This window comes from Marmota marmota, unplaced genomic scaffold (assembly GCF_001458135.2).
Source record: "Marmota marmota marmota unplaced genomic scaffold, marMar, whole genome shotgun sequence".
In the NCBI taxonomy this organism is placed as follows: domain Eukaryota; kingdom Metazoa; phylum Chordata; class Mammalia; order Rodentia; family Sciuridae; genus Marmota; species Marmota marmota.
In genome coordinates this window covers 24,195,677-24,208,978 of record NW_026000005.1, presented here as the reverse complement: position 1 = coordinate 24,208,978, position 13,302 = coordinate 24,195,677, and the positions used below count along the sequence as shown (strand labels likewise).

Genomic DNA, 13,302 nt, shown 5'->3' with positions numbered 1-13,302 from the left:
GTGGTTTCCTGGCTGCTTGTATCTGGAGGGGGTGGGAGTCACACACCTGCTAATGTGGATTCCGCTGGGAAGGAATTCTGTGGGCCGAACTCTGGTGATGTCACCACTCTGCTATGGCGGGCCCCAGGCTCCTTGCCGGAGTGTCTGAAGGGAGGGGTGGGACTGGTCTGTCTCTGGTTGGTTTCAGCTCCCGGTTCGCTATTTTATGAAGGCTTGGCGAGAGACCTCTTCCTAGAGTCCTTGCACCGCTCCTTCTGCGCTGCGCCTCGGAGGCTATCCGCCCTGACTCGGGGGCCGCGTGCAGGCAGCCGACAGTCGCGGAGTCGTGCGGGCAGCGGCTGGCGGGTCTGGACCTCTGCGCTGCGTGGCGGAGATTCACTCGTCTAGGGCAGACTGTCACCTCCAAACATCCTACCGATTCCCGGCCGGTCTCTCTTTAGTGGAATTTTGCTAGGAGTTTCTCAGCAGGTCGAATCTAAGCGTATCCATGCGTCTCTGTGACCCCGTTGTTGAGGAGGTACTGAAAGCGCTGCCTCCCCTCTCGCCGCCATGTTGGATCACTGATTCTATTTATTTTTTTCATAAATTTATTTTTGAAATATCTCTGCTGCTTATGAGCTGTATGATTGTTCACAATCTGAACTTTATGTATCCTCTATGAGTCTCATTTTCTTATCATTAAGATAGAAATATAAATTGTGCCCACCTCATAGGGTTATTAGGAGGATTAGATATAAAAATAAATTTAAAGCACTTAGAACAATGATTGGCACAAAGAAAGTACAGATGTTTTTGTAATAATTATTGAACCAATCTCCAAGTTTCCATGGATGAAACAATTATATTCTTCCTTGAATCAATGAATTGCGAAGTATTTTCCTAATTGTACCTATTGGTCCTTGCACAGTTCAAGTTGAAGATCTTCCATTTAACACTCTTTAATGGCTTTGTGTACAATATAAAAGTCGAATTCACATATGGGTTATATAAGGTCTTACATGGTTAGTTGCCTTACCTCTCAACACTTCTCCAGCAAAACCAAAATATTTGTAATTCTTTGGGAAAAACATAATATTTCTTACATTTCCATCTCAATTTTTGTAACATTCTGGCTAAAATCATGTGATTTCTTCATAACTTGGGCTGGTTTTCTTCTATTCATCCTTTAAGACTTAGCATTTCTGAAAAAAAACTTATGTACCTAAAGAATTATTTCAAATTCCCCATTTTGTTTTTCATACATTTTTTTGAGCAAAGGAAAATCATTGCATTGTTATCTATATCTCTATCTATCTATATATCATAATTCCATTTATGTTTATACTCTTCAGCGATGAGGGAGAGCTCCACATAAATGAGAGCATAATGGGAACAGACCCATGTTTCTATACATTTTTAATCTCCAGCATAGTCTATGGTACTCGGAACACAATGAACACCGATAGCTCTTTACTAAATGAAGGAGGGCATTGTAAAGCATGTTCCAGAGTTAGCTGAAGCTTATGGATGAAAGATCTCAGAAAGCCCACACAGTCAAAAGTGGGAATATTATGAGAACTTTTGACAAACATGTAATTTTCCACAGTGGTTTTCGGGTCTAATATTACTTGAGGATCATACAATAGCTAAAACTATACAAAATATATCTCCAAACTAGAACAGAAGAATGTTTTCCTGAAATTGATACTTAGATTGATAGGTTCAATATATTTATTTTTACATGTTATCCTTGACCAATCAGTTTGAAAATTATCATGAGCTTTAAAGCCCAAGATCAGTTTGGCAATTCCTAAGGTAAATTATTTCAGGTTACATAATACAATAAATCAATTAAGGCATGCCGGGTAGGACAAAAAGTCCACCCATGCTTTTTCTAACATATGGTATTTAGTCACACAAAAAAACTGACATGGTATGGTTGTACAATTTATCTGTGTAAGTATTAAAGGCGACTAAGGAAAAAAATGGAAGCAGGAACACTGGAAAAATTATTTTACTTGTTATTTTATAGAAAATAGTTTATGGATAGTCAACAAATGCTTCTGGTGCCAGATCAAATTTTTCTTCATAGTCATATGTTGAATAGAATATGCTTGCAAAAAGACTCTAATTTGAATATGTCTATTCATCAAAACAGATTCAGAAATTTAGGAAAACTCAAGTTTTGAATTAAACTTTCATTTAAATGGGTTCTTTTATTATTATCCCAAATGTACACAGAAAATTAAATCAAATTACATATTGGCAAACCATTAAGAAGACACTGATCAGAAGTAAGAGTTGAAATGCTATAATAATTTCCAGACAAACCTCAAACCCTAATCTGATGCCACCATGTTCACAATGAAAGAAGTTGCAAAGTGACTTGGAGGGACACATTTTAAACTACATTAAAAATGCAGAAATGGCCTAAAATTCCCAGAGGTCTCTGTCTGCTCTGTTTTATTTTGTGATATAGATATAAAATATAAATAAATTTCATGATGAATAAAGTCCATTTTTAATTATTTAAAAATGAATTATACATTACCTTTTTAAATTTTTTAAAAATTTTTATTGGTTCTTTTTAGTTATACATGACAGTAGAATCAATTTTGATATAATTATACAAGCATGGAATATATCTTATTCTAATTAGGACCCCGTTCTTGTGGATAGACATGATGGTGGGACTCACTGTGGATCTGGAGACTATCATGCTAAGGAATATAAATAAGTCAATCCCCCCAAAACCAAAGGTTAAATGTTTTCACTGTTATGTAGAAGCTAATCCACAATGGAGGGAATAGAAGTTCAATAGACTAGATATATATGAATATACATTACCTTTAAAAGCAGGACTAGTAGAGTAGAGGAAAGGGACCAGGGGGAGGGTGGACAAGGAAAAGGGAAATACTGGGGATTGAAATGGAGCAAATTGTTATATGCATTTATAAATATGTGAAAATGAACCCCACTATTAAGTATAACATACTAATAAAAACATTTAAAAGGAAACAAAAATAATTTGTTCCTTAAATATAAATTGAACTTTAAAATCTTTTCTCCAAAAATTTCCATTAGTTATAATCTGACAATTTGTTCAGTTTTTCCTTCTTTCCATTGTCTTAACCATTGCTTCTTTTGTTCATTCATTCACCTATTTAATCAATCAAGCAATTATAAATATCTGCCACATGCCAAGCGGTGAGCTACAGAGAGAAAAACACACTCTCTGTCCTCAACACACTTCCACTCTGGGGGATGGAATGAGACCCACCCAAATCTAAATGAAGTTTCCTTCCTTTGAGGTCAGAAGTGTAAGCCATTTTCTTCCTGAGGTAGGGGATGGAGGGAACACCACAAAAAGCAAGGAGGGAATAGTTGGCTGCACTTGAGCAGAGCAGAGCATGTCTGAGTCAGGAACCAGAATGGGGTACGAGGGCACCAACAATGGGATCTCTGTATGATTCACATCTGATCTCTGATCTCTTAGTCTTGTATTAAACATTGCTTTCCCCAACAGCACATGTTCACCATGACTTCAAAAAATGTCATATCTACATTACTTCCAAAAGTATTACTGAAAGGGTATCACATGTCTGGGAACAGGATATCAGAAAATAATTCGGAAAGGAGGTGGTGTCTCAGCCTTGTCTTAAGTGAGAAGGTGTCTGTCCCACAGAGGCCACAGGATGATCGGGCTGCAAATAAGGGCAGGGGGTTTCCAGAAAGCTTCAACAGATGATGGATGGTATTTTGAAGCTTTGGAAATCACCCTGTTGCTTAATAACTCTCTTTTTCTGTTTCTTTCTAGGTTTTCAACTTAAACAAAATGTTTACAAGAGAGCCATTTCATATTAAGAAAGAAAAGCTGGGCTGTATTCACTGAAGCAGTTCCAACATTGCTTTAAGAATTGGTCTTTAGAGGGTTGGTTTTTTTTTTTTTTAAATGAATAGAACTTGTGAAGGTTTCTATAAGCAAAAGACACTCAACATGCATTTAATGCTTGACTTGGAATCGATATTTGTTTTTACCTAGCTGTGTGCTAAGTGCTTTCCTTAAATTAAAGCTAAATCTGATAAAATTCAGCTTTTAAAGGGGATTACTCTCAGAGTTACCTCTATTGCTATGTTATCCTGCCACCCTCTACTCCTTTGTTAAGGCAAAAATCTAACACATATTTATTTAAAACATGCACATACACAGCTTACCATGTATTCTAAGAATTTTCACAAATAATTAGTCATTTAATTCTCAAGACAATCTTATGAGGTAAGAACTATTATTATTATTACTTTATAGATGAGGAATATTAAAAGAAGGCAAATACCTGACAAAAATCAATGAGGAAAATATTCAACATCTCTAGTAATTAGAGAAATGCAAATCAAAACTACTCTTAAGATTTCCTCTCATGCCAGTCAGAATGGCAGTTATCAAGAATACAAATAACAATAAGTGTTGGCGAGGATGTAGAGGAAAAGGCACACTTATACATGGCTGGTGGGATAGCAAATTGGTGCAACCAATCTGGAAAGCAGTATGGAGATTCCTTAGAAAGCTTGGACTGGAACCGCCAGTTGACCTAGCTATCCCACTCTTCATCTATCCCCAAAGGACTTAAAATCAGCATACGATAGTAATGCAGCCACATGAATGTTTACAGCAGCTCAATTCACAATAGCTAAATGGTAGAACCAACCCAGATGCCATTTAATAGATGAGCAGATAAAGAAACTGAGATATATATACACAGTGGAATATTAGTCAGCATTAAGAAAATTAAATTATGGCATTTGTAGGTAAATGGATGGAGAATATCATGCCAAGTGAAGTAAGCCAATCCCCAAAAAACAAAGGTCAAATGTTCTCTCTGATAAGTGAATGCTGATCCATAAAGGGCAGGGGGGAGTCATGGGAAAAATGGAGAAACTTTGATTGGGCAAAGGGGAGGGAGAGGTGGTGAGCGGGAATGGGAGCAGGGAAGATGGTAGAATGAGACAGACATCATTACCCTAGGTAAATGTATGACTGCACATATGGTGTGACACTATATCATGTACAAACAGAGAAATGAAAATTTGTACTGCAATTGTGTACAAAAAAATCAAAATGCATTCTGCTGTCATATATACCTGATTAAAATAAATAAATTAATTAATTTAAAAGATCAATGAGAACTAGATTTGAACCAGTCCCTGTTCTTAGCCACTCTAGTCCACTGCCATTGTGGTTCACAGTAGGGTATTATCACTCTTATGAAGAAATAACCTTAAGTAACTGTGAGCATCTGGGTTCAAAGAATGAATCTCTAAGCTGATTTTTTTTTAATGATCATTGTTTCCTCTATTCCACCTGTATCTTCCAGCCAGGTGCATTTGTCACCTGTTTCTCTGGGATGGTGTCCTGTTTACAGCAAGGGACCTTTCTTCCTGGTAGAAACCATGGGGAGGACTAGGGAGGTAAATCACAATAATGATATCCCATACACAAGTTCAGGTGGTCAAGCTCTAATAGCAAATGCTCCAAGTAGGACTTCCTTTCATAATCATGTGTTTCAATACAAACAGAAGCTTTTCTGGCTTCCAGACTAGAAGGAAGCACACATTCTCCACATATGCCCTTGTGAAACTGCCGTTGTAACCAGATTTCTTAAAACTGGATTCACATTCATGATGCTATGTAGGAAGCTAAAAATAAAAGCTGTGGCTAGCTCTAGTTTTTGCATGCCTGCATATTAATTTAAATCATTTCCCTTTAATTATATTTAACACACATTAGAAATTTAGTAATTATAAAAGACCTTTAATTATCAACATTCATTATTATCACTATTATTAACATATATTAAACACCCACAGTCTGCTAAATGCTGTACTCAAGATAAAAGGCATTAACCTTGCAATTCCACTGTGACCAAGATAGAAGCCAATCTTCTTCTTCCAGACAGAAAGCAAAATTATACTTGCTTAACCTGACAAAGAGCCAGTGGATGAGTCAGGGATAAAACCTAGTTGTCTTAACCACTAGACAATTGGATAAACAAAGAATGGCTATAAAACCCTGCTGCTTCAAGCATTTCTGAGTCTCTTTTTCCATAAATGTTTTTAATGTCTGAATTAAATTATTTTGTGGTGGCAAGTCTTTCTCCTTCAGAGGGATATCTGAATTGTGTAAATAGTTAAGTCATTTGAGACCAACTCTACAATGTAAGTTCTGGCCTTTTTGGTGGAAAAATAAAATGTAACTATAAAATGATAAAATACATTTTTTTTTTTTTGTCTAGGAAGAAAGGTTCAAAATTACCTTAGAAAGCAGTTTATAGACTGCCTAATCCATTTTAACAATGTGGGCATTGTGGGGAAAAAGCTGATTCTAAGGCCAACACTGGATCTGAATTGTACAGTGCACTTGGATTAAGACATATTTGAAGTCAAATCCTATAGCCACATCTTATTAGCTGTGTGATCTGAAGCAAAGGAGTTAACTTGTCTGAGACAGATATTTTTCATCTGTAAACCAAGGCAATAAAGATAAACTTGCAAATTCTTATGGAAAGAAGTAAAATAGTTGAAGATACAGATGGTCCCTGACTTATAATTTAGGATTTCTTTTCTTTTTTTTTTTTTTTAGTGGTATATGGACGCACACCTTTATTTTTTAATTTATTTTCATATGGTGCTGAGAATTGAACCCAGTGCCTTATACATGGCAGGCAAATGTTCTATCACTGAACAACAATCCCAGCCCCATAATTTATGATTTCAATTGGGGTTTTTCAATGATGGCGTGAAAGAGGCATTCAGTAGAAACCTTTGGATTCTGATCTTTTCCTGGGCTGTGGTATGATAGGTTCTTGTAATGCTGGGCAGGGGGCAGTGAGCTGCAGGTCTATCAGCCTGGAGATCACCAGGGGAAACCCCTTATTAAATGCATATTTTACAGATTTTTCTCCCCTTCTATTAACAGTCTCTCTTCAATCTATTGATTGCTTTCTTTGTTGTACAGAAGATTTTTGTCTGATTTAATTCTCGTCATCTATTTTGGTTTTGTTACCTATGGTTTCAAAGTTTTATCTAAAATATCCTTGTTCTATAATTTCATAGTTTCAGTTATTATATTTAAATCTTTAATCCAGTAGGGGTCCAGTTTGATAAGACTACAGGACAGAATTTCTATGCTGACCCTGGCACCCATCTCAAACTTACAGGACAAAATTGTTAAGATAGTCAGCAAATTGTGTTATATAAGTTAATGAAACCCAGAAAATTTCTCATCTGAAGTCTAAACATATTACTGGTTTTTGAGAAAGACCAGGTTCATCCTAGTTAGCCAGCCAGAGCCCACCTTTGTCTAGCCAAGCATAGAAACTTCTTCTTTTAGCTTTAGAGTGAGAGGATCTCCTGTGATGCTGGCTTCCAAGACATGTTCCTGTCTTTAAGTCCCCAGGAAATTGGACTGTCTGTAATCCTGGGTCTTTCTGTATCTTCTTTCCATTTCTTAGTCAATTCTCATAGACTGGGACTGGTTTCTTCTGAAACAAATTCATTTTGAATTGATTTTCGCATATGGTGAGAGACTGGAGTCTAGGTTCCTTCTTTTGCATGTAGGTATCCAATGCTCCCAGAAAGACCATCCTTTGTCAATGCACATTCCTACTACCTTGGTTGAAGGTCAACAGGTTATGGTATATGGATTTACTTCTAGGCTCTTGATTCTATTCCACTGGCCTATTGCGTTTGTTTTTCTAGCAATGCTGTTTTTTGTTACTATAGCTTTGTAGTATATTTTGAAATTAGATGTGTTTCTATTTTCTTCTTTTTGCTCAGGATTACTTTGGCTATTAGAGTCTTTTTGTGGCTTTATATAAATTTTAGGATTGTTTTCCTAGTTCTGTGAAGAATTTTAGCAACGTTTTGGTGGGAAAGGATAGTTTTAACAAGTGGTACTGCAAAAAGTGTATATTGACACCCTCCCAAAAAAGAAAATATGAAGTTGGACCCTTACATAAAATCATTCACAAAAGTTAACAACAGATCAAAGACCTAAATGTAAGAGCTAACTAACTATACAACTCTTAGACTAAAACATAGGGGAAAATCTTTATAATGTTGGATTTGGCAAGGATTTCTTATATATGACACAAAAGTCACAGACAACAAAACAAATAGACTAGTTGGACTTCATGACCATCAAAGGACACAATAAAACAGCATGAAAAAGACAACCTACAGAAGGGAAGAAACCACCTGCAAATAATTTACCTTATAATGGATTAATATCCAGAATATATAGAGAACTCCTAAAACTCAACAATAAAAAACAAATCAACAACAATAACAAAAACAACAACCAAAAAAAAAACCACCCCACAATTCAAAAATAGCTGGGCATGGTAAGGCATGCCTGTAATCCCAGTGGCTTGGGAGGCTGCGGCAGGAGGATTGGGAGTTCAAAGCCAGCCTCAGCAACGGCAAGGTGCTAAGCAACTCAGTGAGACCCTGTCTCTAAATGAAATATAAAATAGGGCTGGGGATGTGGCTCAGTGGTCGAGTGCCCCTTAGTTCAATCCTGGATACCTTCCTCTCACACCCCCAGAAATAGGCAAATGATTCAAACAGACACATCTCTAAAGGACATATAGAAATGAACAGCTATTAAGCACTTCAAAAGATGTTCAACATATGAATAATTAGGGAAATGTAAACCAAAACCACAGCAAAATATCTCATACTCATTAGGATGGCTACATTAAAAGAAAAAATATTTTTAAAAAAGTATGGGTGAGAATATGGAGGAACTGGAACCCTTTTACACTCTTGGTAGGAGTGTAAAACGGCACATCCCTGTGGAAGAGAATTTGGTTGTTCATCAAAAAAGGAAAAAATAGAATAATCATATGATCTAGCAATTCAACTTCTATGTTTATACCTAAAAGAATGGAAAACAGAATTGTGAAGAGATATTTGTACACTCATGTTTATAACAGTATTGTGCCCAGTAGGTGAAATGTAGACACAACCTAAGTGCTCAATGACAAACAGTCAAAATGTGGTATAAATGTACAGTGGAATACCATTCAGCCTTAAAAAGGCAGGCATTTCTGACATGGAATAACATAAATGAAGCTTGAGATCATCATGCTAAGTGAAATAAGCCAGGCACAAAAAGATAAATGCAGTATGGGTTCCATTTATATGGGGCATCAAGGATTGTCAAAGTCATAGGGCAAGCAGAATTGCAGTTGTCAGGGACTGAAGGGAGGAGAGAATTGGCAGTTATTGTTTCATGTGTATAGAGCTTCAGTTTTGTAAGACGAAGCATTCCAGAGATACAGAGTGATGATAGAGGCACACTGACATGACTGTAGCTGTACCACTGATCTGTGCACTGAAAAACGGGTAAGATGGGGGTTCCGTGGTAGAGCAGTTGCCTACCAAGTGTGAGGCCTGCCTTGGATCTCCACACACAAAAAAGAATGATAATTATTATGTGTATTTTACCACATAAAAAGGAGGGGGAGACAAGTTCAAGAAATTGAATATATAGCTGGAGACATGGAGAGTATCAGGGATTTCTAGACAGGAGGTCAAGTGTTATAAATACATTCACACTTAGAGCAGCATGTAATGATTTTATTCATAAAACAAACATGAATTATCTCATATAGGCTGAGCATCCCTAATCTGAAAGTCTGAAATCTGAAAAGCTCCAAACTCTGAAATTTTTTGTGTACCAACATGATGTCACATGTGGAAAATTCCACAACTGACCTCATGTGATAGGTTCCAGGCAAAATGCAAACACAATAAAAATACTGTATAAAATTGCCTCCAGGCTGCTGTGTGTATAAGGTATATGTGAAACATACATGAATTTCATGTTCAGACATGGTTCTCCTCCCTAAGATATCTCAGTATGTATATGAAATATTCCAATCCTGCCCCTCTTCTCAGCCCAAATCCAAAATACAAAACACTTCTGGTCCTAAGAATTTTGGATAAGGGACCTCACTGAACAAATTATACAACCTTTAAACAAATGCCCATATTTTATGAGACCATTCAAATAAAATTCTGATTAATGTGTGAGCTTTTGATACGTGTTTTGAACAGGGAGTACCATACTCTAACAATATTAGCTGCTCTGAGGACTACTTGTTTATCTTTGGATCTTCATAAGAATATAACTGAATGTCAATTGTATTTTATTTAGAAGTTAAAATTAAGAAGGTCTGGGTGATTGATGGTGATTGAAACTTAAGGTAGAAAAAAAAGAGGCAAGATGCTCTTTAAGCAAGTCCGTTGATTCTGACCTCTGATGAATTTTCCACCTTTTCTTTTTAGAGCAGGGACAGCACTTCATTATTATTATTATTTTTTGCAAAAGGTGCCATTTACCCATTCTTGCTTAAGAGACAGGGAATTCTACCTGGAAAGAAAACTGTAAAATCTGGTGGAAAACACCAAGGCTAAGTCGGTTTGAAAATTTTAGGCCAGATGGAAGTTAAAAAGATTTGCTAAAAGTAGTGATTCTTTAAAAACTGGTTTAAATCTGTCAGAAGGCTCTGGATTCTCCAGTGCCGCACACCAGTTACTTCAACGCTAACTCACTCCAGATGTCCCTGTGATCATCTCCTCAGACATCAAAAGCTATGTAGTGACAAGCTCACATGCTGCTTATGAGGACGCTCTCTGTTTCCACAAGCATAAAACACACACAGTAGCTACTTTTAAAATGTGATTCATCTAAATCAGAACTCCATTTTATAGCACACAGCTATTAGGGAAGGGGCCACCCTCCTGAGAAGGAAAGTCTTTTAAATGCCTGTACAATGTCATCGTATGACTAGACTTTGAAAACAGAAACCAAAATGAAACTTGTATTTCACAAGAGTTTATGTTGGGGTGGGGGGAATCCCCCATCAGAAGAGTTATCTGGGTTACACCATCTTTGTGGAAAAAAAAAAAAAAGATAGTTTTCATTCCAATACCTGCCATGCTTCTTTCCAAGGTGAACTCCCACTAATCCTTTCTGTCCATGCCATCGACTTTCCTAAATGTCAAATCACAGAAAGCCCCAATAGAAAGAAGATGAGAGCATATGGAATGCACCGTTCTTCTCCTGGACTTTCCCCTGAAAGTACCATGACATTTGCACATTTGTCTGCAGATTTTGGTAGCAGCTTTCCTCCAAAGATGACATACATGTACGTGTATACCCAGGCATGTTTTCAGGCTGCTGCCTCTGCGTGTGTGTGTCTTTTAAAAATATTTCTCCATGTTATTCACTTGGAAAATAAAATTAGACTTCTTGTGATTTGATGGAAATATATCCTAATTCCATGAATATTTATACATTTTAAGACATTAAAATAAAATTTAACTGACTTCATGCCAAGTTAATTAATAATTCACATCTGGAACCTTGAGTCAACTAGTTTGTATGTTTAAGTCACTAACAACTGGTGTTCACACAGGTTCTCTCCGTTTCCTTTTTGTTACATAAAATCATAAAATGATTTCTGAGGAAATCATCCACAATTTGAATAATTTTCTCAGGGTCACATAGTTACTGATGCAATGAGGATACAGGATCTTCTCCTTCAGACTAAAATCATTTTGAAACATCATCTTTAGCAAATTTCTAACAATGCTATTAAATTCGACCCGCCCATACTGCTAAAATGAGATTGATATGTTTATTAGTGTTTTGCCAAGAAACACCTTGTAAATGTTCTCACACTCTTTAATTAATTCACATACCAGGGATATTTTTAATTTCTTCTGTATCAGTTCAATCCAGAAAAAAAAATCTTCTTAAAGAAGATGGAATAGGAAGATAATTTATAAGGGGGGAATCTTTAGATGAAATGGGTAAAATAAATTGTCTATTCTAACAAAGAGTTTTCTAAATTCTTTGACACAATTATTAGAAACTTATAAAGATATAACCACCAGGATCGGTAACTTTATAATCGTTAGAACTCAGTTTTGTTGACAAAGAGACAGAACTCAGGTATCTGACTACAACTGCATGCATGTTAATTTCTATTCTCTCTTCACCTATCATCATCACTTGACAAATTAACCTTAATGATGATTTATATATAGTGGGAGACAGTGGTACCTGCCTATAATCCCAATGACCACAGAGGCTGAGGCAGGAGGATCTCAAGTTCAAGGTTGGCCTTAGCAACTTAGCAAGACCCTTAGCAACTTAATGAAACCTTGTCTCAAAATAATAATAATAATAATAATAATAATAATAATAATAATAATAATAACAACAACAACAACAACAACAACAATAATAATGTCAGGGGATGTAGCTCAGTGGTAAAATGCCCCTGGGTTCAATCCCCAATACCAAAACAAAACAAACAAAAAGAAAACCAAAAACCTCAACCTAATTGTTCAGATCTTTAATTGCCAAGGCTTGTTTTCTTCCTATAGTTTGTACTCTTTCTCAGAATCAATTTCTATGCTGAAGTCATTGCTAGAATTCTTAGAAGATGAAGTAGATTTCACAATTCAAACTGCTGATCTCAGCCACCAACTCACATGCTATTCAAAGTAGAGAAGTTATGTTTAAACATCTCTTTCTCCTTGGCAACACAAAGAAGAAACAAGTAACACATTGTCCTAAAACAGAAAATTCAAAACTGAAACTATCTGGGAAGCAACATAGTATTTTAAACAGAGGATTTCCCAATTTCATTCATACATACACACACAAAATAAAATACACATCTGTACAATGGAAGTTAAAATTGGTTAAAAGTTGTTGAATTGAATTCATCTTGTCTATCTCAGAAATGAAAGTTTCAATCATGTAGTCATATGTTTAAGAGAGTCTATTATGAGCCACACTCTGTGCCTAGGGTTCAAGTATAAAATTAAGAAACCTGGCTCATACCTCTGAGGAGCTCATGGTTTTGAAAAAATGCAGACATTTGAAAAAGCAGTTATATTTCAGGGAGATAAGAGTTAATAGAGATACTGCACACGGCACTTACCTTCAGGGGTTAGGGAGGCTGACCAGAGTGAAGTGCAGACCAAAGGCAAAGAACATTAAGACTCAAGGTTATAAATGTGCTGCTTGATACCCTGGTACAGACTTTCAGTCTGAGAGGGTTCTTAGAGGATCTGTTTCTGGTCTTTGTAACTAGGGTGCAAGTTTCCTGAGGACAGGAATCACGTCTTAGCCTGTCCAGATGGCACCTAACTGAATGGATCAATTTATTTTGACACAAACTCATTCAGTTTTCATTATGTGCAGCTCAAGAATAAATAGCAAAGAAGACCTGTCTGGGTTAG

General features: G+C 36.4%; 1 protein-coding gene across 3 annotated transcripts in view; it reads right to left on the bottom strand.

The window, feature by feature from the left end:
• The window catches only part of Pard3b (par-3 family cell polarity regulator beta), a 981,002-nt gene that overhangs the window by 529,336 nt on the left and 438,364 nt on the right, over nt 1-13,302 (bottom strand). The gene's annotated exons all lie outside the window — the stretch shown is intronic.